Source organism: Hibiscus syriacus, unplaced genomic scaffold (genome assembly GCF_006381635.1).
Source record: "Hibiscus syriacus cultivar Baekdansim isolate YM2019G1 unplaced genomic scaffold, ASM638163v2 tig00111330_pilon, whole genome shotgun sequence".
NCBI lineage: Eukaryota > Viridiplantae > Streptophyta > Magnoliopsida > Malvales > Malvaceae > Hibiscus > Hibiscus syriacus.
The window spans coordinates 9,477,189-9,502,678 of record NW_024063059.1 but is presented as its reverse complement, the minus strand read 5'-3'; positions in this window follow the sequence as shown (position 1 = coordinate 9,502,678).

Here is a 25,490-nt window from a genome sequence, read left to right as displayed (position 1 = left end):
TACAAAGGAGACTTAACCCAATAATAAAAATGGTGATGAAGAAAATCATAAAATGGTTAGATGCTGGAGTGATTTATCCCATATTCGATAGTTCATGGGTCAGTCTTGTTCAATGCAAGCCAAAGAAGGATGGCATTACCATGGTTAAGAATGAGAATGATGAGCTTTTGACTACAAGAACCGTCACAGAATGGAGGATATACATGGATTACTGGAAGCTCAACAAGGAAACAAAGAAAGACTACTTCCCCCTCCCTTTCATTGATCAAATGCTTGATAATCTAGCAGGCAAGGCATTTTACTATTTCCTTGATAGATATTCTGGATACAATCAGATCGCCATAACACCTGAAGATTAGGAAAAGACCACCTTTACCTGCTCGTATGGTACCTATGCCTTTAAAAGAATGTTGTTCGGACTATGTAATGCTCTAAAAACTTTTCAGAGGTGTATGATGGTCATTTTCTCATATATGTGGAAGACTTCATGGAAATATTTATGGATGACTTCTCCGTCTCAATCGATGACTTTTATCGATGCCTCGACAATTTATCTAAAGTGCTGAAGCGATGCGAGGAGTCCAAACTTGTGCTAAACTGGGAAAAATGTCATTTTATGGTGACCAAAGGAATTGTGTTGGGACACAAAATTTCAGGCCAAGACATCAAAGTGGATAAAACGAAGTGGACGTAATTGAGAATTTACCTCCACCCACCACTTTAAAGGGCATATAAAGTTTCCTAGGGCATACAAGATTCTACAGGCGGTTCATCAAAGATTTTTCAAAGATTTCAAAGCCTCTATGTCTGTTGCTTCAACAAAATTAACCATTCGTATTCAACAATGAATGCCTCAAAGCATTCGCTGATCTGAAGAAAAAAACTTACTTTGGCACCAATTATTTTACCACCTGACTGGGATGCCCTTTTTCAGCTGATGTATGATGCAAGTGACTATGCGGTAGGGGAAGTGCTAGGGAAAAGAAAAGATAAAATCTTCCATGTCATCTATTATGCTAGTCGTACCCTTAATGATGCACAACTTAATTATACCACCACTGAAAAAGAATTGCTTGTATTGATATTTGCTTTTGATAAGTTTAGGCCATATCTTGTAGGAACTAAGGTTATCGTACATGCTGATCACTCTGCCATTAAGTATTTAGTTAATAAAAAAGATGCAAAGCCTAGGCTTATTAGATGGATGTTATCATTGCAAGAATTTGATATAGAGGTAAAAGATAGGAAGGGTACTGAAAACCAAGTAGTAGATCACTTGTCTAGGCTAGAGAAAATACATTTATCATGACATGAAGGATAGTAAGGAGGATTTCCTTGACGAGAAAATTTTATTTTCTATGGTTGTGTCGTGGTACGCTAACATAGTTAACTTTCTTGTTAGTGGTGTTATACCTCCAAATTTATCTAGCCAGGGCAGAAAAAAAAATTCAGACATGATGTACACCATTATTAATGGGATAAATCATTCATATTCAAGAAATGTGGCGACCAAATAATCCGCAGGTTCGTCCTTGAAGAAGAACATAAGGAGATTTTATTTCATTTCCATTAATCCCCATATGGAGGGCACTTTGGTGGGATGAGGACTGCTGCAAAGGTCCTTCAATCCAGCTTCTACTAGCCCACCTTGTTAAAGGATGCTCATGAATTCTATACGTCATGTGATTGTTGTCAGTGCACTGGGAGCATATCGAAGAGAAATGAGATGCCATGGCAAAATATTTTGGAAGTTGAGCTCTTTGATATATGGGGTATCGATTTTATGGGACCTTTCCCTCATCATTTGGTGATCTGTACATACTCTTGGCGATAGACTATGTTTCCAAATGGGTTGAAGCTGTGGCCACACCTCGTAATGACTCCAAGACTGTGTTGAAATTCTTACACAAAAATATATTGACACATTTTGGAGCACCACAGACAATTATCAGCGATGAAGGTACTCACTTCGACAACAAATTAATTGCCAATACGTTGAAAAGATATGGGGTACATCACAGAATTGATACGGCATAGCATCAACAGACTAACGTGTAGGTTGAGGTTTCTAATAGTGAGATCAAACAGATTCTTAAGAAAGTGGTCAACCCTAAACGCAAAGATTGGTCACCAAAGCTTGATGAGGCATTATAGGCTCACCGAACAACATTCAAAATGCCACTCAAAATTTCACCATTCAAGCTAATATATTGCAAGGCGTGTCATTTTCCCGTGGAATTGGAACACAAAGCATTTTGGGCCATCAAGAAACTTAATATGGATGCACAACTCACTGGAGAAAGAAAATTGTTGGAGCTGAACGAAATGGATGAATTTAGAGCTCAGGCGTATGAAAATGTCCGCCTCTACAAAGAAAAGATGAAAAGGTGGCATGACAGAAAAAATTTTGCCTAGGTAATTTTTTTTGGATAATAAGTATTGCTTTACAATTCACGACTCATATTATTCTCAGGCAAGCTGAAATCCAGATGGTCATGATCGTTCATCGTACATCAAGTCCATAACCATAGAGTAATAGAAATTAAGAACTTGGATGATGGGTCAACCTTTAAGGTGAATGGTCAACAACTGAAGGCATACAATAGAGCACCCATCTTGCGTGATAAACTGGTATCTTTACCTCACGATGCCTAAGAGTTTGCACTAATTCTTTCCTGAACAAATTTTGTTGCCTAGGTAACAAAAATTTGCAACAAAAATTTGGACTATGTGTATAAATAATCTATGTAATTTTATTCTGCACGAGTTATTTATTTTTATTTTATTCTCTATTTTTGTATTTAAGGTACACATGGCAGTTTAAGGATGAAGCTTATGCATGGGAGAGAGAGAAACTCTAATCAAATTGGTTTTGGTGGCACTTTTAAATAGTGAAATATATCTTCCCATTATTTTATTAATTCATTTAGTCAAATCAAATATCTCATAATTAATACCATATCTCCTTTCCCTTTCCATTTTTACCATTTTACCCCCAAGAAACCACCCATTACCCACTATTTTTCTTCAAAACCACATATTTTCTCTTTCTCCTCACATCGTTTTTTTTTCTTTCAACTTTTTCTTCAACCTTTCTTTCCTTTGCTTTTGCACCTTTCATTTAGAAACCTCCATTACTACTGTGAGAATCCTATACTCATCCCTATAATCTATCACAGTGAACACCATGGTCAGATCCAAGAGGAATCTAGGTGCTTCTACATCCTCTGTCGTGGCTTCAAGATTTAAGCGTTTCCAAACTGCCAAGACTGAGGCGAAGTAAAAGCCTTATAGAAACGGTAAGAACCCTTTAGACCCAAGGTACTGGACATAATATGAAATCATAAATAGGAGAAATTTTCCTGGCATCCAAAGGCAGTGGCACCGGTAATGGTCCGAGAGTTTTATGTCCACTTAGGCTACCCATCCCAACACATTGTGTATATGAGAGGGAAATCCACCCGGTTCACTCTCTCGGCCCTAAACCACGACTTCAAGCTCATCAAGGTGGAGGATCAACATAAAAAATTCATTTCCTAGGCATATCAAGAAATATATGATGGCGTGCTGGACAATTTGTGTTTCGGCTGGGCAAAGTTTGAAGGGAATGTGCCCAATCGTAAGCGCATAGACTGTCGAGCCCTTAAGCAAGTTACAAAGGTGTGGAATCATTTTTGAAAGGCAAGTTGATGCCTACTTTACACAGAACGATAGTGTTGGTGAGGTAATTGATGTTGCTACACTCTATCATCAACGAGCCCGTGATTGATATCGGTGAGATAATGTTTTAGCCGATTAACGAGTGTACGAAGACCCGAGGTAACCTTATTTTTCCCAATTTGATAACTACTCTGTATATGAAGAAAAAAGTCCCTGAGAAGTCTTTCGTGGACTTTATCAAGTCGAGGGAAGGCATCACCTAAAGAAGTTTCTTGAACTTATGAGTTTTGATGACAATGCTCCATATGATGGCTTGGAGTGAGGAGCAAAATCAGTTGTCGTGGCAAGAATGGTAGCCGTGGTCACGTCAGATAGAGAGACGCGAGTGTGGTTGGAGTGTCTGAAAGGTCACATGTAGACATTCTTCAACTATGTCAAGGCACAAGATGCATAAATGAATGATTTCTTTAAGAAGGTGTTCCCAATTACCAATGAGGACCTGTCGCCTTTTTCAAATGAAATAATGCAACACACGACATCTTCAGGCAGTAGCATATTTCATGCCTCGGCACAAAATATTACACCCGAGTTCCCCATGGATATCACTCCCTATACACAAAGAAGGACACAACGAGATAGATGAATATCTCATATCATTCTCCTCTTCTTTCGAGAACACCCAAGAACTCCCGCCAGAATTCTTTGATGATGGTGATTTCATCTCAGTCCCTGACCAGCCTACACCTGAACAAGTATCTGACCAGCACCCAGATCTCAATACTAAACCAGTTCTTGACCCTGAAGGAAGCCAGTTTCAAGACACCCCTGCTGAGCCCACCCACACCGAGGAGTGGTTATCACCGGCTAGTGCCCCGAGCACGCGGTGTCACATCAAATGAATATATGGTCTTCTTGATAAGCCATCTCCCTTTTCTCTTCCTTCAGGAGATACTGGATCCGAAAGCCCCCTCATCTAAAACGAAGAAGAACCCGTGCGCCAGTCAAGGTTCTCCACCACAATGAGGTAATCTTTCTTTCAATTGCATTTGTATTGCCATTTTAGAGTAATTTTCATTTTCATTTGCATTCGTATTCATGCATTGAGAATAATGAATCCCTTAAGTTTGGGGGAGGTGTTGTACTCCGTACTTAGTTTTTGCATTTGTGATAATAATTGGTTGAAATATTTGTTGTCATGGCATGAGTTTTATTACGATAATGTTGAAAAAAAAAATTGATGATGCCCAATCATGAAAGCAATTTTTATTACCAAGGCCAGAATTATTTTACATGATTGTTGAAGGCTAAAACCGACCATAGGACTTGATTCTTTGTGACTCTTTAAACATGATTGTATGTTTTCTCTGCTTAAGGTGTTTAGAAAATTTTTAGGAAAGAACTTTTTGCGCGTCATGGCATTAAATGTTTAAAAAGCTAAATTGAACTCCTTGTTATTTTGAATCGTGTTTATGCTTAATATATATATACATATACATATATATATATATATATATATATATATATATATATTTTACCTCAGTATAATTATAAAGGGTCACTCCTCTGTGTGATGGCAATACCTAAAAAATACCTTAAATAAATGGTTGCCTAGGCATATGAGTGAATGAAAGCAGTCATGGGATGACTCTGTCTGACTAGCTTGGGGTGGAAGGTATGCTCCCTTTCACCTGTAGTGTGGGTTGGTAGTTGTGATGAGTTGATTCCCCTTGAAGTATGCAAAAAAAAAAAATTAGACACATGTTGAATAAATAGGAGTGAAACTATGCTTGATGAATAATTTGATACCTTGGCAAAACAAAAGTTCTTACTTAGGAATTTTCTAACCACGTTAAGGCATAGGCTGTTATACAATCATACACACACACTTACAAAGAGTATTGACTTAGGAAATGTACTTGACTTCTGTTACAGTTGATAACTCTGTAAAAATGTCATATTTGGGGACCTTTTATCTTAATTTATTGACTGTCTAAGAGCCCATGTAGGATCATATAGATGCATTTAGGAGCATATAGTTGCATGTGGTAGAATTATGTTTATTGCGGCATTTTATTTTGTAAATGGTGTTGTGTTATGGGGAAGGTGCTTGTTTGGTGATGTGCAGGATTTGGGACCAAAGAAAAGAAAAAGGGAAGTGTCGTGGCATAATAAGAATATCGAATCAGTTGGCATTTCGAGAGCGAACAAAACAAAAGAAGATATTTTTCAAAGTCAGCTATCCATATCTTCATGTGATCTCTACCTGAGAGGAGACACCTGCCTGGAGGGGACCACGCACTACTGTAGATGACCCTGCTGGACCACACACTGCTAGAGTTGATTCTTCTAGACCACGTACTACTACAACTGATTTTGCTAGACCACGACCTGCTACAACCTGATCTTGACTGATACTCAGTCAGCTGCCTGGAGGGGACCATTGCCACCTCTGCTCACCTCCCTCGTATGAATTAAACATTTTTAGAGTATCCTAGGAATTTTAACACAAATTCCTAGCTTTATTCCCCCTATAAATAAGAGATGAAGCCACCTTGAAAAAAGAGACTTTACACACGCCACCTTAAGCCAGAAAATTCAGAGGAAAAAGGTCTCTCCTTTCTCCACCTATCCTATTTGTCGTGGCATTCCTCCGTTGACAAGCTAGAGGGAGTGGCAAACTAGGCGTCCGGGAGGAGTTAGCTCGTTGGGGTAGTTATTGGTGGCCCAGGGAAGCTCCAGCAGTGTACGTCGAAGGTTTTTCCTAATTCCCTTTGTTCGTTGCTTTCATTTTTATCATTTGGGTTGTAAAGAACGAATTAACTTCTCTCTGTGTTCTTGAAACATTCGAACCCCACCATGAACTATTTTTATTTGGTGGGAGTTCATTTTGGATAGTTAAGTTTTACTTTAATGAATGGTTGATTTTGTATGTTGTTATCTATTTTGTTTATGATGTTTAATGCCTTACAGGTTATAGGAGCTATGAGAGTAGCCATTCCTTAGGAGATTACTTAGTGTTCGAGAGAATGGCTAAGTAGCACATCCTTAGTGTTCGAGAGAAACTAAGGAGGAACCATATAAGTAAGGGGTTCTAGATAGTAACTAGGCCTAATCCACCCTTAGAGATAAGCCTATAATTTCAGCCGACTAAAAGGAGTAGTGTGTGATCGAGAGGTTAGATGTTAATACTACCGCTAAAAGGTATTGTCGTGACATATCCTGTTATCTGGACAAATAGGATCTCTACATTAGCTAACGCCAATAAGTTTATCATAACATCTTCAACATGTCGAGTCCCTTAACTAGAGATAGCATAGGGCACTCTTAGTAAAATCTGTCGGGCAGATAAGGCATAGAAGTAAGACAATTCTGAGAAGTAGACATAAATTTCCCAAGTGACTCCTATCATTCATTCCCATAGTAGCTTGTCGTGTGAGGAGTCTAAAGTCCTGACAATCAAATCCAACATTTAAATTTTGTTTTGCCTTTACATTTCATTTATTTGCACCGAACACAATATAATTTTCCATAACATATGCATTTGCTACCACATCACACTATCATTCCATTCCCAACAACATCCATTTCATTTTGCCACAACATTCTCATTTGTACATACCATCACTAACTATACATGTGTAAAGTAATTAATTGATTTGATTGAACTTATCAATTTCCTCCAATCCCTGTAGATATGATACTCACTCATCACTGTATTATTTGTTCGATTGTGTATACTTGCACATATTTTCGCAACCATATATAGTAGTCACAATTCGCAGACAAGTTTTTGGCGTCGTTGGGGGGGATTGAAAATTGGAAGTTAATTAGTTTTGTTATAGAATTTGTATTTAATTGTTTATTTTCTTATATATAGTTTTACTTTTTTTTCCTTATCTTTTTTAGGTTTTTCTCAGTGTATAACCAGAAGACACTCTAACGAGCCATTAAAACCAGTTGAACCTGAGATCGAGAGGCTTTTTAGGCAAAGAATGCATGCTCAACGTGCAAATATGTATCAAATCGGAAATCAAGGCATTGGTCACGAGGAAGATCTGAATGTCGAGGTAATTCGAAATGCTGGGCATGCAGCCAGACCTCGTGTCATTAATGATCACTTAAACCCTATCTTGGATGACTTAAATCCTGGAATTGTGGCACCAGAGATTCAGATAGCCCATTTCGAGCTCAGACCTGTCATGTTTAATATGATAAATTCAATAGGGTAATTTGGGGGCATGCCAAATGAAGATGCCAGACAACATATTCGTAACTTCTTGGAGGTGTGCGATTCTTTTTTGTCAACAAGGAGTGCACGAAGATTTATTGAAGTTAAAGTTATTTCCAAATTCTCTGTGTGACCGAGCAAGGGCTTGGTTGAGTGGCATTCCAGCGGGTTCAATGGAGTCCTGGACTGATCTGTACAAAAAAAAATTTGCTACGGTATAATCCTTCGAACATGAACACCCAACTGAGGAACGACATCGCTTCTTTTCGTCAAGCTGATGATGAATCAATGTATGAATATTGGGATCGGTATAAAGGATTGCTTTGTAAATGTTCAAATCATGGTTTTCAAGATTGAACTCAAGTGGTTATGTTCTATAACGGAGTTAATACACCCACGAGGATGATTCTAGATGCCTCTGCAAATGGGACATTACTTTACAAATCATCTGCAGAGGCATTCAACATTCTGGATAGGATTGCCAACAACGATTATCAATTTCAATCTACAAGGCTTGAACTTGGGCGGAAATCACATGGAGCATTCGAGCTAGACACTAAGGATTTCGTGTCCGCCTAACTTGCTGTTATCACCAATATGTTGAAGAATTTGCAAAGACCAAGTGAGGTGAAAGAAGTAAAGGGAACCAATTCAGCATGTTTATTATGCGACTGCAATCTCTATGAGAGTGAGTGCCCAACCAATCAAGAATCCATCAACTATATGGGAAAATACAATCGAGGCAACAACAACCCTTATTCTAACACATATAATTCTGGATGGTGTCAACATCCAAACTTTTCATGGGAAAATCAAAGAACCAACAATGCTCATCAGTCTGTTCAATAGCAAGATTTCAATGACTCCCAAGGTTTTCAAACAAATATACCATGGCATAATTCTCACAGGGGAGGGCCATCTTCATCTAACACAAGTTTTTTGGAGGCCACAATGCAAGAGTTCATAGTAACTACGAAGACTATACTGTAACACTTTACGACCTCCATAAAAAACCAAGGAGCTTTGTTTCAGAGCCACAGTTCATATCTGAAGGTGTTAGAGGGTCAAATTGGTCAAATTATCGCGACATTACAAGAACGACGACCAGGTCATATGTGGAGTGATACTGAAGTCACAAAACCTCATGGAAAAGAACAATGTAGTGTACTAACTCTACGTAGTGGTACCAAAATCAATGTAGAAGACAAGTTAAGGGGAAGATCGTAGAATGATTTACCCCATGTAATCGTGCAAGCTGATTAAGAATTCTAGATGAAACACTAGTAGAAGAGAATAAGGATGAGGGTTTATCAAGTAAATTGATTGAGGGAGCAAATAAAAATGCCAAGGTAAACACTGTTCCTATCCCGTCATTACGGGAAGTAAGACCCCCACCTCTTTTCCCACAAAGACTGAAGAAGCATAACGATGACATTCAATTTAAAAAGTTTATTGACATTCTAAGTCAACTTTACATCAATTTTCCTTTTCTGGAAGCTATGGAACAAATGTCGACATATGCTAAATTCCTCATGGAGATTATTACCAAGAAAAGAAAGGCTGAGTAGTATGAGACAATTTCCATGGCAAAAGAGTATTGCTCTGCCTTAAGCAAGATGCCACTAAAAAGATACGATCCAGGCAGCTTTATCATTCCATGTTCGATAGGAGACAAATATGTTGGAAAGGAACTGCGTGACATTGGCTCAAGCGTAAACTTAATGCCTAAATAAATCTTCGTGAAGCTTGAAATAGGAAATGTGAGACCTACCTCTGTTATCTTGCAATTAGTTGATCGTTCACATGTTTGTCCCGAAGGGCGAATCGAGGATGTCATTGTACGGGTTGACAAGTTCGTAATTCCAGTAGACTTTCTTATTCTGGACTGTGAGGTCGATGCCACAACGCCCATAATTTTGGGGACCCTTCCTAACTACCGGTCGTATTCTTATCGACTGCGAGAAGGGTGAGCTAACCATTAGGGTGGCCGACCAATGTGTCACAGTGAATGTCTTTCGTTCTCTCAAATACATGGATGATTCCAAATAATGCTAGAGTATTTTAGAAGTAGATTCATTGCTAACAAGAGAAGTAGATCAATTTTACCATGACATTTTCATTCAACTGGAAACTGATGAGAGGCTATTTGCAGACGTAAAGGCTGAAGAGCCTAATGATTTTTGTTTCGAGGAGCAGCAGGCTAGTTTCCTCATAGCTAGCCCAGGTACACGTTTTAAACATCTAAATTTCGATGAGTTTGTTCCTCCTAAGCCCTCATTATAGCATGCACCTACCCTAGAGTTAAAGAATTTGACAAAGCATCTTAAATATGCTTATCTGGGTAGTAATGAAACTTTACCTGTGATTATTTCTTTTGCCCTTACTCCTAACCAAGAATGTAGTCTGCTAAGTGTTTTGTCACAGCACAAGAGAGCATTAGGATGGACGATAGTGGATCTTAAGCGAATAAGTCCATCCATTTGCATGCACAGAATCTTGTTGGAAGAATGCCATGGTAAATCCATAGAACCGCAGTGAAGATTAAACCCAATCATTAAGCAAGTTGTGATGAAAGAAACTCTCAAGTGGCTTGATGCTGGAGTGATTTACCCCATCTCTGAGAGTTCTTAGGTGAGTCCTGTCCAACGTGAAAAAGAAGGGAGGCACAACCATGGTGATAAGTGAAGACAATGAGCTGTTACTAACACACACTGTTACCAGGTGGCGAATATGCATGGATTATCGCAAACTTAACAAGGCCACCAAGAATGATCACTTCTCTTTTTCGTTCATCGATCAAATGCTGGATTGACTAGCTGGCAAGGTATATTACTATTTTTTGGACAGATACTCAGGGTATAACCAAATTGTCATCGCACCAGAGGACCAAAAAAAGATAATGTTCACGTGTCCCTATGGCACTTATACTTTCTGAAGAATACCTTTTGGACTTTGTAATGTCCCAACAAACTTTCAATGTTGCATGCAAGCCATATTTTCTGACATGGTTGAGGATTTTCTAGAAATCTTTATGGATGACTTCTCCGTTTCTAGAGATGACTGCGAGAAATGCCTCGGCAATTTGGCAAAGGTAATCAATTGATGTGAGAAGGTTGATCTCATACTGAATTGGGAAAAATGTCACTTCATGGTGATTTAAGGCATTGTTCTAGGCCATAAGATCTCAAAAAAGGGCATTGAAGTGGACAAAGCCAAAATCGAGGTGATCGAGAAGCTACCCCCACCAACTTCTGTCAAGGGCATTAGGAGTTTCCTTGGACATGCTAGGTTTTATAGACGATTCATCAAGGATGTCTCCATTATATCCAAGCCCTTATGTACCATGCTTCAACAAAATCAACCATTTGTGTTCGATCAAAATTGTCATAGCGTATTCACCGAGCTTAAACAAAGACTTATCTTTTCACCTATCGTGGTTACCCCATATTGGACGTAACCATTCGAGTTAATGTGTGATGCAAGAGATTTTTCCATGGGAGTTGTGCTTGGGCAACGTAAAGGTAAAATTTTCCATGTTATACATTATGCTAGTCGTACCTTGAATGAAGCACAATTGAACTATACTACCACTGAGAAAGAATTACTTGCCGTGGTATTTGCATTTGACAAGTTTAGGCCATACTTGATAGGCACCAAAGTCATTGTTCACACTGATCACTAAGCTATGACATACTTAGTGAACAAGAAAGATGCCAAGCCTAGACTCATTAGGTGGATATTACTACTGTAGGAATTTAACTTAGAGGTAATAGATAGGAAAGGTAAAAAGATCCAGGTTACAGATCATTTATCTAGGCTAGAGAACATTTCATAACGCCATGACATTTTAGATATTCAAGAGGAATTCCCTGATGAGAAAATTTTATATGTCACAGCAATCCCGTGGTACGCTGACATTGTTAATTTTCTTGTTACTGGTATTTTCCTTATGAATTAAACACCGAGGGTAAGAAGAAGTTCCAGTATAATGCCAAGTTCTATTTTTGGGATGAGTTGTATTTTTTAAACAATGAGTCGATCAAATGATTCGATGATGTGTCCATGAAGAGGAGCAACGAGACATTCTACATCATTGCTACACAGCTCCTTGTTGAGGGCATTTAGAGGTGCGAGAACTGCTGTCAAGGTCCTCTAATCAGGCTTTTACTGGTCGTCACTGTTTAAGGATGCTCACAAGTTTTGCAAAGCATGTGATAGATGCCAAGGCAGTGGGAACATTTTCAGACAACACAAAATGTCATTACAAAATATTCTGGAGATAGAGCTCTTTGACATTAGGGGCATTGACTTCATGGGACCATTCCCATCTTCTTTTTTTAGACTTGTATATTTTTCTTGCTATGGACTACGTTTCCAAGTGGGTTGAAGAATTTTCCACATCCAGGAATGACTCTAAAATTGTGCTCAAATTCCTTCACAATAACATCTTTGCCCAATTTGGAGCACTAAGAGCCATCATCAGTGACAAGGGCACTATTTTTTATAACAAGATAATTGCCACGACATATCACCCACAAACCAATGGGTAAGTTGAAGTGTCTAACCAGGAGATCAAGCAAATCCTAGAGAAGATGGTGAACCTTAGAAGGAATGATTGGTCACTAAAGTTGGATGAAGCGCTCTGGGCTTATCGGACGGCATTCAAAAAACCTTTGGGAATGTCACCTTTCAAGATGGTATATGGAAAAGTATGTCACCTACCGGTGGAATTAGAATATTAGGCACATTGGGCGATCAAGAAGCTGAACTTCGATGCACAATTAGCTAGAGAGCAAAGGTTACTCGATCTGAATGAAATAAAAGAGTTTCAAGCACAAACATATGAAAATACCAAGCTTTACAAAGAAAAAACCAAGAAGTGGCATGATCAAATGATTTTTCCACAACATTTCCATATTGGCCAGCAGGTGTCTTGTTTAACTCGAGGCTTAAGTTCTTCCCTGGAAAACTAAAGTCATGATGGTCAGGACCATTTGAAGTATATCGTGTTTACCATCATGGCACAGTGGATATCAAGAATATGATGATGGATCCATTTTCAAAGACAATGGCCAGCATCTTAAGGCTTATCAAGGAGCTCCACCCATGTGTGACAAATCTGTACTCCTATTGTACGATGTCGAAACTTGCTAAGCATCTTGAAGATGCCTTTACATTTAGATTTACTTCTGTGCATAAATAATAATTTACTTTGCTATTGTTTTATTCAGTTTTCTTTTAAGTGATTATTTTTTTCTTTGTAAGATTAGGGTCCACGCAGCCGACACGTAATGATTGTACGGTTAAAGCAAAAGAGAATGGGCGGCAACAAGACAAAAAGATGAGGGAAACTTTTTAACTATTTTACCTTTTTTATTTTTTAGTTTTTCTTTAGGGTTTACTTAATTATTTTTATCTTTTTTCCCGCTAACACCTCATCCACACATTAAATAACCCCCATCATTTTTACTTTTTTTTATCTTGTTCTTATCCTTTTCACTTTTTCACTTGGTTTGCATCTCTTCCTCTTCTTGTCTCCTTAGCACCGAAAAGCCATAGCCAAAAACCTTTAAGCTTTTTCATTTTTTCTTTTTCTTGTCAACTAACCATGGTGAGATCACGTCCCTCCAGCTCGACTCCAATATCTCTATCACGTTTCATGGATAAAGCAACGCAAGAAAGGTTTCAAACCCTTGAAAATCATCGGGTGTTATTTGAGTTGGGTTTTGTTTTCTCCAATGAGGAACATATTGACCTTGGCAGTGATGTAATGGACATTTTGCACCAACATAAGTGGTAAAAATTTACCAAGCATCCGGAGAATGTGAACGCGTTGTTGGTGAATGAGTTCTACGTCAACATCACTGATCCGAATCAACATGCCGAAGTGGTTCGTGGTATTTCTATTCACTTTACTTCTTCAACTATTAATAGATATTTTAATTTGCAGGATGTTATAGATAATCACACCACTTTCACAAAAGAGGAAGACAATGAAACTTATCATGGCATTTTGGAAGACCTTTGTTTTTAAACACATAGTGGAATGTCCAGCAAGTAAGCTGACGAATGGTGGACCAAGAGAAGCTACAACCGAGGGCCAAGTTATGGAATCACTTCATGAAGCACAAACTTCTCCCTACTGCCCACAACACCACTGTTTTGATTGCAAAGGATTCTTCTGTTGCACTCTATTTTAGTAGGATGTTCCATTGAAATAGGAAAAATCATTATGGATCAAGTTCATACCTATCTGAAGAGACATGTCAGTTCCTTGGTATTTCCAAACCTCATTACGGCTCTCTTCCATAAGAAGAAGGTGTCCGAAGAACAATTTGATGAGATATTGACTGGCTTGGCTGGTATTACAAAGGCCAAGATTCCTATGTTACTTGGATTCAAGGAAACCAAGGGAAAAGAGAAAGAGGAGAACACTTCTCGTGCAGCTACAACTCCAAATGTTAGGGAAAAACAAGATGCCCTAGAGGAGGTCACTAAGTGCACATCGAGCAGCTAACTAGCAACATGATAACCTTCTTTGCATATGAATAGGGATGAGATGAGTTTATTGCGAATGCTTTCATGGAGATTCTCCCGCACATGAATTTCAATATCCCAGTATTCCCTATTACGCTCTTGCAACCATCTGAAAATTTCAAAGCATCTGAAGGTGCTCACTAGCCCACCAATGAGGAAGAACCAGTTAATCCTGATCCATTCCACTCTGTACCAACTACTAAACATCGAGAAGATGAGCTCCAGCTTTCAACTGTACCAGTACCCCCACAGCCTCTAGAGCCACTAGATGATTAACAATCTGAAATACCGCAACAAATTCCTTTGCGAATGAGTAGACGTCGACTGAAGAAGGTGTCTAGAAGTAAGGAGCCTCAACTATTCTCAGTCCCAGAAGGACCTAGTACTCCCCCTGCTGTGCCAGCATCAGACTCTGAACATTTCAGCCCCATACAACTATGCAAGTGCACACATTGCACGACCGCTGCACCACCACCAGCATAAAGTCAAGGTGCATTGCATTGCATTTCATAGCATGTAGTCTAGCTTTACCTTAGGTTTTAGTAAGCATTGAGGATAACTCTTCTCTCAAGTTTGGGGAGGTAGGGTTCCCAAGTCATTGCATGATAGTATTAGTATAATTAAATATGTCATGACATTAGTAAGTGTTAGAATTAGTTTTCTGGAATAAATTAAAGATGTCCGATGATGATGAACTCTTTATGGCTAGAATAGAATGTACATGATTTTTGAGGATGATAGAACCAACTCTAGGACTTGCTTCTTTGAAACCTTTGAATACACGATTGTATGTTTTCCATGCTTAAAAAACTTAGAAATTTTTTATAAGAGAATTCTTGAATGTCGTGGCATAAAACTTTGATAATGAATGATGAAAACCCCACACTGAAAAAAATGAAATTGTGAATAAATGTTTCGGTATATCTATAGAGGGACACTCCGCTATGTTATGGCATTTTCTGGAAACTGCATATAAATAAATAGAAGCTATGGTGTATAAGTGAATGAAAGTAGCCACAGGATTATTCTACCGGACTATCTCGAGGCAGAAGGTATGCTCCATTTCACCTAGAGTGTGGGATGGTAGGTGTGATGGGCTAACTCCCCTCGTAACAGTAAAAAAAGAGAAAACAATGTGGGAGAAAATTTAATAATGTCATGGCAAAACAAGAGAGCGTGCTTATAAAATGTTTAGGTTTGTTAAGTATGGACTGGATACAAACACGCACACACTCACACAAAGGATCTTACCCTAGGAACAATATTTCATTTCTCAAACTAGTATAGAGTGTTGTAGCCAAATGTTCTGAGGGGTGAAATTTTATCCCATATAATTATTCTACTTCTGAACTTCCCATGGTATTTTTATTTTGCTTAATATTATCCATTGCTTGAGGATAAGTAATAACTTAAGTTTGGGGGTGTGATAACTCTGTAAAAATGTCATATTTGGAGACCTTTTCACTTAAGTTATTGACTGTCTAAGAGCCCATGTAGGATCATATAGATGCATTTAGGAGCATATAGTTGCATATGGTTGAATTATGTTTGTCACTACATTTTACTTTATAAATGGTGATGTGTTATGGGGAGGGTGCTTGTTTGGTGATGTGCAGAATGCAAATGCCGGTTGGCATTTCTAGAGCGAACAAAACAAAAGAAGATATTTTTCAGAGACAACTATCTCTATCATCATGTGATCTCTACCTGATAGGAGCCACCTGCCTGGAGGGGACCACGCACTGCTGCAGTTGATTTTACTAGACCACGACCTATTATTGCATGATCTTGTCGGGTACTCAGCCAGCTGCCTGGAGGGGACCACTGCCACCTCTGCTTACCTCCCTCACGTGAATTAAACATGTTTGGGGTATCCTAGAAATTTTAACATAAATTTCTAGGTTTATTCTCCCCCTATAAATAGGAGATGAAGCCGCCTTGAAAAAAGAGACTTTACATGCGCCGCCTTAAGCCATAAAAATTAAAGGAAAAATGTCTCTCCTTTCTCCACCTATCATATTTGTCGTGGCACTCCTCTATTTACAAGCTAGAGGGAGTGGCGAACTAGGCGTCCAAGATGAGCTAGCTCACTAGGGCAGTTCGTGGTGGCCGAGGGAAGCTCTGGCAGTGCACGTCAAAGGCTTTTCCTCCTTCCCTTTGCTCTTTGCTTTCATTTTTATCATTTGGGTTGTAAGAAATGGATTAACTTCTTACTTTTTGCTAGAAACATTTGAACCAAACATGAACTAGTCTTATTTTGTGGGAGTTCATTTTGGATAGTTAAGTTTTACTTTAATGAATGGTTGTTTTTGTATGTTGTTATATGTTTTGTTTATGATATTTAATGCCTTAAGGTTGTAGAAGCTGAGAGTAGTTATTCCTTAGGAGATTACTTAGTGTTCGAGAGAATGGCTAAGTAGGACATCTTTATTGTTCGAGAAAAACTAGGGAGGAATAACATAAGCAAAGGGTTCTAGATAGTAACTAGGCCTAATCCACCCTTAGAGATAAGGATAGGATTTCAGTCGACTAAAAGGAGTAGTACGTGATCGAGAGGTTAGATGTTAATGCTACCGCTAAAAAGTATTGTCATGACATATCCTGTTATCTGGACAAATATGATCCCTATATTAGCTAACGCCAATAGTTTTGCCATAGCATCTTCAACCTGTCGAGTCCCTTCACTAGAGATAACATAGGGCAGTCTTAGTAAACTCTGTCAGGCAGATAAGGCATAAAAGTAAGACCATTCTGAGAAGTAGACTTAAATTTCCCAAGTGACTCCTATCATTCATTCCTATAGTAGCTTGTCGTGTGAGGAGTCTAAAGTCTTGATAATCAAATCCAATATTTACATTTTGTTTTGCCTTTACATTTTTATTTGTTTGCACTGAACACAATATAATTTGCCACAACATATCCATTTACTACCACATCACACTATCACTCCATTCCCAAAACAACATTCTCATTTGTACATACCATCACTAACTATACTTAGGCAAAGTAATTAATTATTTTGATTGAACTTATCAATTTCCTCCAATCCCTATGGATACGATACTCACTCATCACTGTATTACTTGTTCGATTATGTATGCTTGTACATATTTTTGCGACCATATATAGTTGTCACAATTCATGGACAACAGTCTACCATATTGAGGCTAAACTTTTTGCTAAGGGCTGAAATTTTAAACCACATAATTATCCTAACTTTTTTGCTTTGCCATGGAAATTTATTTTTATATTGCTTATTATACATTGCTTCAGGACAAGCAATAGCTTAAGTTTTGGTGTAGTGGATAAGTTATTGTGTGTCTAAAAGTCATTGTCATAGCATTTTAGGTGCATTTAGTTGCACTTAGGTCATATTTTCCTGTAGTTGATAAGTTTTGCCTAGGCAAGATTTATTCGACTTAAATGATGCTGATGAGGAGGAAGGTTCTTTGTTGGTTGTGTTGATGCAGGAAATAACTAAGGAATAATTTATTTGCCAAGACAAAAACAATTTTCCAGAGCTAGAGGAACATAAGAAGATGACAGTATGAAATAGATTTATCTTGTAGATCTGACGTGGCTCAACAATTGCTGACGTCATTTGCCCAACTTCATCCTTACGTACAATCACGCCCTTTAAGAAAATTGACCACTTCCAACCGACTTTCCATTCATAACATGGGTAAGTCAATGAGGGTATTTAGGGAATTTTCAAGGACATAAAACCTTAGAAATCCCCACTATAAATACCTCAATATAGCCTCTCAGAAAAAGGGAGAAAGCAATAAGATGATTTACCCTAGGCTTGGAGTAAGCGGTTACAGTACCTTACTTTCCACCATTCCCCCACTCGATCGTCCTTGGTGCCCTTCATAGTCTGACTTCACCGGAGCAATGGCTAGGCCCTTGAGAGAGGTTGGTAGTTGGAGCAGGCGTGGTGGTGGTCAAAATGTCATGGTTGAGCTCTGTTTGGGAGTGTTTCTTCCTAAGTTCTTAATTTCCAATTCGTTTAAAAGGCTTGTACTTAATGTTAAACTCTTGGATGATATTTGTCGCACCATGAACTGCTTTACATGGTGTTGGTTATGATTTTGATGAAATCATCAAACCATACCAGATCAGTAATTTCGACATCGTAGTGGCATGTACATGTTTATGATATAATATAGGTTCGGTTTAGGACAGGAATCGGCTAAACATGTAGCTCTGATACCAATAAATGTAACACCCTTAACCCATATATGTCTCGATATACGAGTTAAAAATGTCACATCAACTTGAAAACATTTACTGAAATGAAATTTCCCTAAAAATTTATTTCCTTTGAAAACACTCTTGTTCTAACTTTAAAAATATATTTTAAAGTATATTTCAACTTATAATTTATTTCTTTATTATAGGAAAATAAAATCATTATTTAATCAGTAATTTTACTAAACTATGTCTTTTCATACAATCTTTTAAAAACATAATATTGTAATAAATTCTTGTCATGCATAGATACCGATAAAACTAAACTAAGTAAAATAAACTAAAATAGTTCTAGTTTACTATTACAAATTATTTAAAATAAATACGATAAATAGAAACTACTGACTTAATTATACATGCCACTATAAGTCAAAAGAAACATCATAGATGTCTTACTGATACTGATGATATGTATGTTTTTCCAAAAAGATGCTCCGATAGCTCCTTACTGATCGTACTTATCCTTATTAGAACCTACATCTGAAAATCATCAGGCACTAAGTATAACTTAGTGAGGCAGTAATAATCTAAGGTGAGAAAAATATGAAAATATCATAAACATAAATAAAATAATTCAACTTAAAACATTAAACTGGAAAACCAACTTATCCAAGTCGATTTCTTCACTGAGACCTGTAATTTCTTTTTAAATCATGAACTCATGAAAATTCTGATAAAATAAACATATCATGCTTTCTATCAACTGGAAATCATTCACAACTTTCATATTCATTTTCATAGCCCAATGCATATTTATAAGAACATAAGATACGTGAGTAAGGTGCGCACTATGCACATCACGGTGCAAATCGTAACTGATATTGAGATATGATGCACTTCAGTGCCATCATAACATGAATAAGCACCAACGTCGCTGGACATTGATACACGAATGTACCAAAGCTGATATGATAACATTGATACACGAATGTACCAAAGCTGATAATACCCAACTAATGGCATGCCAAGTGTACTAGTAATTCTCAATATACATACAATGGGCTCATGTACCATAATTAAATCCATAATCAAAATATCATGCTTGGGCAATTCATACCCTAAATCATTCATTCATAAAACTGATATAGAATATTATAAAAATATTCTTTATAAACTTTATAAATCATACTGTAAATTTGAATGAGGTTAACTCATCGCATGTTGTCCTCAATAAAAAATAATTAAATAAATAAATTGCACTCAACTTTGACTGACTACAGAACTTTTATACAATAGTCCTAGTCACGAGCTTTGTCCTTTCCTTTCGGATCATTCGGATTACTAGATTTATCGTAGTCTGACAATACCAAATTATAACACAAAATGTTTGAACTACATATTAGTATCGTACTAGCATGAGTTGATTTTAACATTTGAAAATATATAAAAATCGAGATTAAATCGATATCAACTAAATCACATTTCCATTATAATTTCCAACTTCTCAAAAATACTCTTCCAAATTCATGAATATTTATTTTCATATTAAACCCTTCATCTTTGCTAAATTACACAAATAAACCACAAATTTTGAATTTTTTTTAGAATTCACCTCAACCTTTCCATTTAATTCATAATGGTCCTTCACCATTATGCTCATTGTGCATTAAATATAAAAATTCCAGCCCTTTAATAAAATGTTCAAATCAATACCTCAACATTCCAAACATTACTCTTCATCTTCTAACCCATTTCAACTTAAATTCTGAAATTTCCATATTCAAACAACTTGCACTACCCTCAAAGAATCATTATTATATGTTGATATATACACTGGAATTTAATTTCGTTTCTTCCATTGCAAATTAGACTCGAATACGAATCTTTTCATATAAAGAACTCCTTCTAATTCATTTGTACAATTTATTGTGAATTTTCAAAGTTGACCAACAGAATTTGTTTTGTGCAGAATCTGCAGCCCTTTTTTCTGACCTTTCCTCGGTTAAAAATTTATATCTTTTTGTATACACCTTGAAATTGATCCCCGTTTATTTTAAACAAACCTAGATTGATATAATAACACAATATATAAAAATAATCTTCAAATAATTTTTATATAATTTCTGGTGAATTTTAAAAACTCACTGCAGGATTTATTTCCTATGGTTGAATAACTCTAAATTGTTTAAGGGAAATTTTTATTCTTTTTCAAGCATGAATTCAACCTCCTATGATTAAATTCATGAATTTCCAATCATAACAACATTAAATTGAATCAAAATCTCATCCTTCTCATAATCCCTAACATGGCCTAACTTTATTTATGCATGTACAATTAATTTTAACTATCATACATACTTTAGAAATAATCACTAACATCAAAACAATAAAAATCCTTCATCAATTATTCAAAATCACTAAATCTCCTTAAACCTTAATCATGAAATCTCATCACATAATCACATTCACCATGAAATATTGGTACCAAAAAATCCAAAAATCAAGTATATTTCTTCAAAAATCAAAATAAAAATCTTTACCTTTAAGAACTTGGAGTTTCGGTGGAGAGAGCTGAGGTTGCTTCTGAAAATGTTCAACTTTTCTTGAATATTCCCATGATAAATATCTTAACACATGGCATAATATAATAAAAATGGAATTTCTTATTCAACTTAATAGGAAATTCCATTTTTTCCATTAATGAAACTTAAAAATTACAAATTGCCATTGTCATCTTTTCCATTAAAATATTCCTTGGTCAAAGATGAATCAAATTGACTTTGACTTTCCAATTTAGCCATGCAATTTTCAAAAATTGTATTTTAGTCACTAGAATTCCACTGTTCAGTCAAATCTGAAAAATTGCACTATTCTGAGCCAAATTTCTCTGATCTAAAATATGAAAATAATATTTCAACCATTTTATAACCTCCTTCAATTTTTCGTAAAATTCCAATTCGATCCGAATATCCAATTTCAATGTCGAACTTTACTGTTTTATAGCTTTTAACACAATTCCCTTATCAAAAATCTGATTCCCACCAAAATCTCTGTTTTAATCCAAACTATTCATTTACAGACTAAAATATATAACTTTTAAAAATTAAAAATTTCAGTCCTTATACTTTTCAAAGTTTATACTTTAACCACTAAACTTTCAAAACTTATATTTTAGTCACTGGTCAAATTTTGGGGTATTACAGAAAATCTTAACGGATTTAACTTGTATAGGCATATTGGAATGTTTAGGTTATGTTTCTTGACAATGTGGGATAAAAGCAAATAGGTGTATTTCTTGATGGACATATTTATATGTATTTATATTATCTTTAATTAGAATATTAAGAATATAAAGCGAAATTTACGTAAAAAAAGATAGTTCATATATTATTAATTTTATTTATTTATTAAGTATTGATGGACATATCTTTCACTCACAACTAGTATTCAATATTTAATTTAAAGTTCAAAGGAAAATCTATTAACAAATGTATAATATCACACCAGATACAATAATTTTATCAAATATTTAGTATAGTACATGCATTTTTTATACGTTATTTCGTTAATTGACTACATGCTGGTCCCTGCAACTCTTTCAAGTAAACATAATCATACGTAAGACATTCCACCAAGGCTTAAACCTTAAGCATAATCTTACATCTTATGACGTGTACAAAAATTTGGGTCACTTGATCTTTGATATTGAAATTGTCTTCATAAATCGTATATGATCACATGATACATACATACATATTTATTTATCATTCAACGTTGATACATTTGTATTTAGACATCCTAGTACAATCTACTGGTGTACTTGACTTCCCAATGGTCTATTTATAGAATTACTCCACAACTTTGCTTCCCACTCCACACTCTAGAGGGGAATAATAAGCAGCAGCCATTTCCTTTGAATCGAAGCATTAGGTATATGTAATTTTCAACCCAAACTTCCCCTTTCCACAATAAGGAATGGTCCAAAGAATATATACTATTCTTCAAGCTTTATTTTCAACAGGCAGATTCATGTAACAAAAATTATCAAACTATGGAGTAAATCAAAGAAAAAATTATAGCAAATAACAAAACTTAGTTCCATAAATATGAAAATGAGCGCAAGAAAACAAGTATCAATGGTGCTTGGAAGATCAAGCACCTTAATAGATAGATTACTCCCTCAGGACGGCTCTACAACACAAGAAAACCCAAGGGAATGACTCGGACTCATTTCGCTTTTAATAAAATTATTGAATACTAGTTGTGAGTGAAAGATATGTCCATTCATACTTAATAAATAATAATAATAATATATGAGCTATCCTTTTTCTTTAGGTAAATTTTGCTTTATATTCTTAATATTTCTAACTAAAGATAATGTAAATACATATAAATATGTCCATCATGAAATACACCTTTTAACTTTTATCCCACATTGTCAAGAAACATAATCTGAACACTCCAATATCCCTATATAAGCTAACCCCTTAAACTCTTCAAGTTATGGAACTAATATGTATTAAATTATGATGTTAGTCCCTATAGTTTTATTTTATAATTTTTAAAATGCTAAGGCGCGGAAGGCAATCTGTGTCTTTCCTTATGTGGCGCCAGCTCAAATAAGGAGTAGATAACCATCTTCTCCTTTCATGATGTGACATCAGCTCGGATGAAACCCTGCAAAGGCGTGGATGAGGATCTGTGTCTTGTCAGAAAGAGTGCTAGATTGATAAAATTTGGCGAAACGGTACCTGACATGTAATTATTTCTTTGTCAAGGTGATTTTTTTGGTAAAATCACCTTTATATATATAAAGTTGAATTTACTTGAGATTGAAAATTTGAATACATAAAAAATACTAAAACTAAGAATTTATAAATGAACAACTAAAATATATTACACTTTAATACACTACAATTTCAATAAAATCAACTAAACAAATTTATGTTAAAATTTATACTCTCTAGCAAAAGTTTTACAAGGCTAAAAGCCTAACTTTGTTATCAGAAATTTCTTCATCAAGCTTTTATTTATCTTAAAAGATCTAAATGCTGCCAACATAATTAAACTGTGGGTAACTTTTCAGCTTTAAAAGTAAAAATGACACCAACATAATTTAACATGAGTAACAATTTATATAAGATTTACAAGTTAAAATAATTTATTTCAATCAGACCAACAACAATAATTCACAAGGCAGCAATGTGTAGCAACAACCATCATCAATTCAGCAAGCATCTAATCAATAGTAAAGCCAATGGGAATATGATGGCCAACAATAATTTATTTCAATCAGACCAACAACAATAATTCATAAGGAAGCAATGGGCAGCAACAACCATCATCAATTCAACATGCATCTAATCAATAGTAAAGCCAATGGGAATATGATGGCCAACAATGCCAAACATTTCTGACTTTACCAAACCCTTACAGCCTCTAATATCGAATCAAACAATACCAAACACACAAACTATTTCAAATATGCTTGTTGTAAGAAACCCTAAAAAACATAATCATAATAAACCTTTTGAAATATTAATTAAATAAACATAATAAATATAAAAATGAAGTTACCAAGGGAAGAATCAAAACATAATCATTCACAAACCAATTCAAATGTATTTACTTATGGTGAAGATATCCTACAAAAGTAAAAATAAAATTATTAATTAGTAATTCTAAATATTAATGAAATTAACATAAAAATAAATCAAATAATATATTTACCTTTAAAGGGAAGAATCATTAACTACATTAAGATAATCTTCATCCCTTTCCTCCAGATCAAAATCATACAACTAATTACGAGTTGTTACAAAAATTTCAACATTTTTAGGTAAGAGTTTAGCTCTAAACTTGTTCAAAATTCGACTCCCATATTAAAGGAAGATTCAAAAGCAACTGAAGTAATTAGAATATTCAATATATCTTTCGCCATGCGAGAAAGTACCAGGTAAGAAACACTTTGTGTTTTCCAATACTCCAAAATATCAATCTTAACATCGCCAGTACGAGGGACAATGGGCAAACTAATTTAGGAGTCAACATCTAATTGTCCACTTTTTGAAGCAGTTAAATTGGCACCAAAATTCTAAAAAACAAAGAAAAGAATATAATTAAATTATGAAAACATAATACAATAAAATAAAATAAAATATTAAATTATGAAAACTAACCTAAAATAGATTATATTTTTCAAATGATCGAGACCGATTGGAACTTGACCCATTTTTTTCTAAAGATGTGTTACTTTATATATAAGAAAGTGTATTTTTAAATAAAATATATCTAACTCAAGAAACTTATTGTAAATGATACTTACTCTTTGTTAAACATCGTCCTCTACATAAATAACATTGTACAACTCCTTTAGAAGTAATAATTTATATCGAGGATCAAGCTAACAGCTAAAGAAAGAATCATTGAGTGATCAGACCAATATTTCTCATATATTTTAAGCATAGGTCCTTCCATTATAGAAATGCCTTCACAAGAATCATTGTGAGCATCACACAACAACGTTTCAATTGCAACAACATTAGTCAAATACAAGTTAGAAGTGGGATACTTATATCCATATAACAAAGTAGTAATTTCATAAAATGGCTCAAAACAATCACAGATTGTTTGAACAATTTCCCACTCATAATCACTAATCATATCCAAGTCATTTTCCTTATTCACAAACAAGTTAATAGCTAATTTAGCATCAGGTGCCATATGAATCGTTAAGTACGTAGAATTTCATCAATTAGGAACATCCAATAAGAACTTACCACGAAAAAAATAACAGTTTTTAACTGCTAATTCAAAGGCACAAAATCAAGAATCAAACGAATAAATAAAATTAACAATTTCACGTAATTGAATA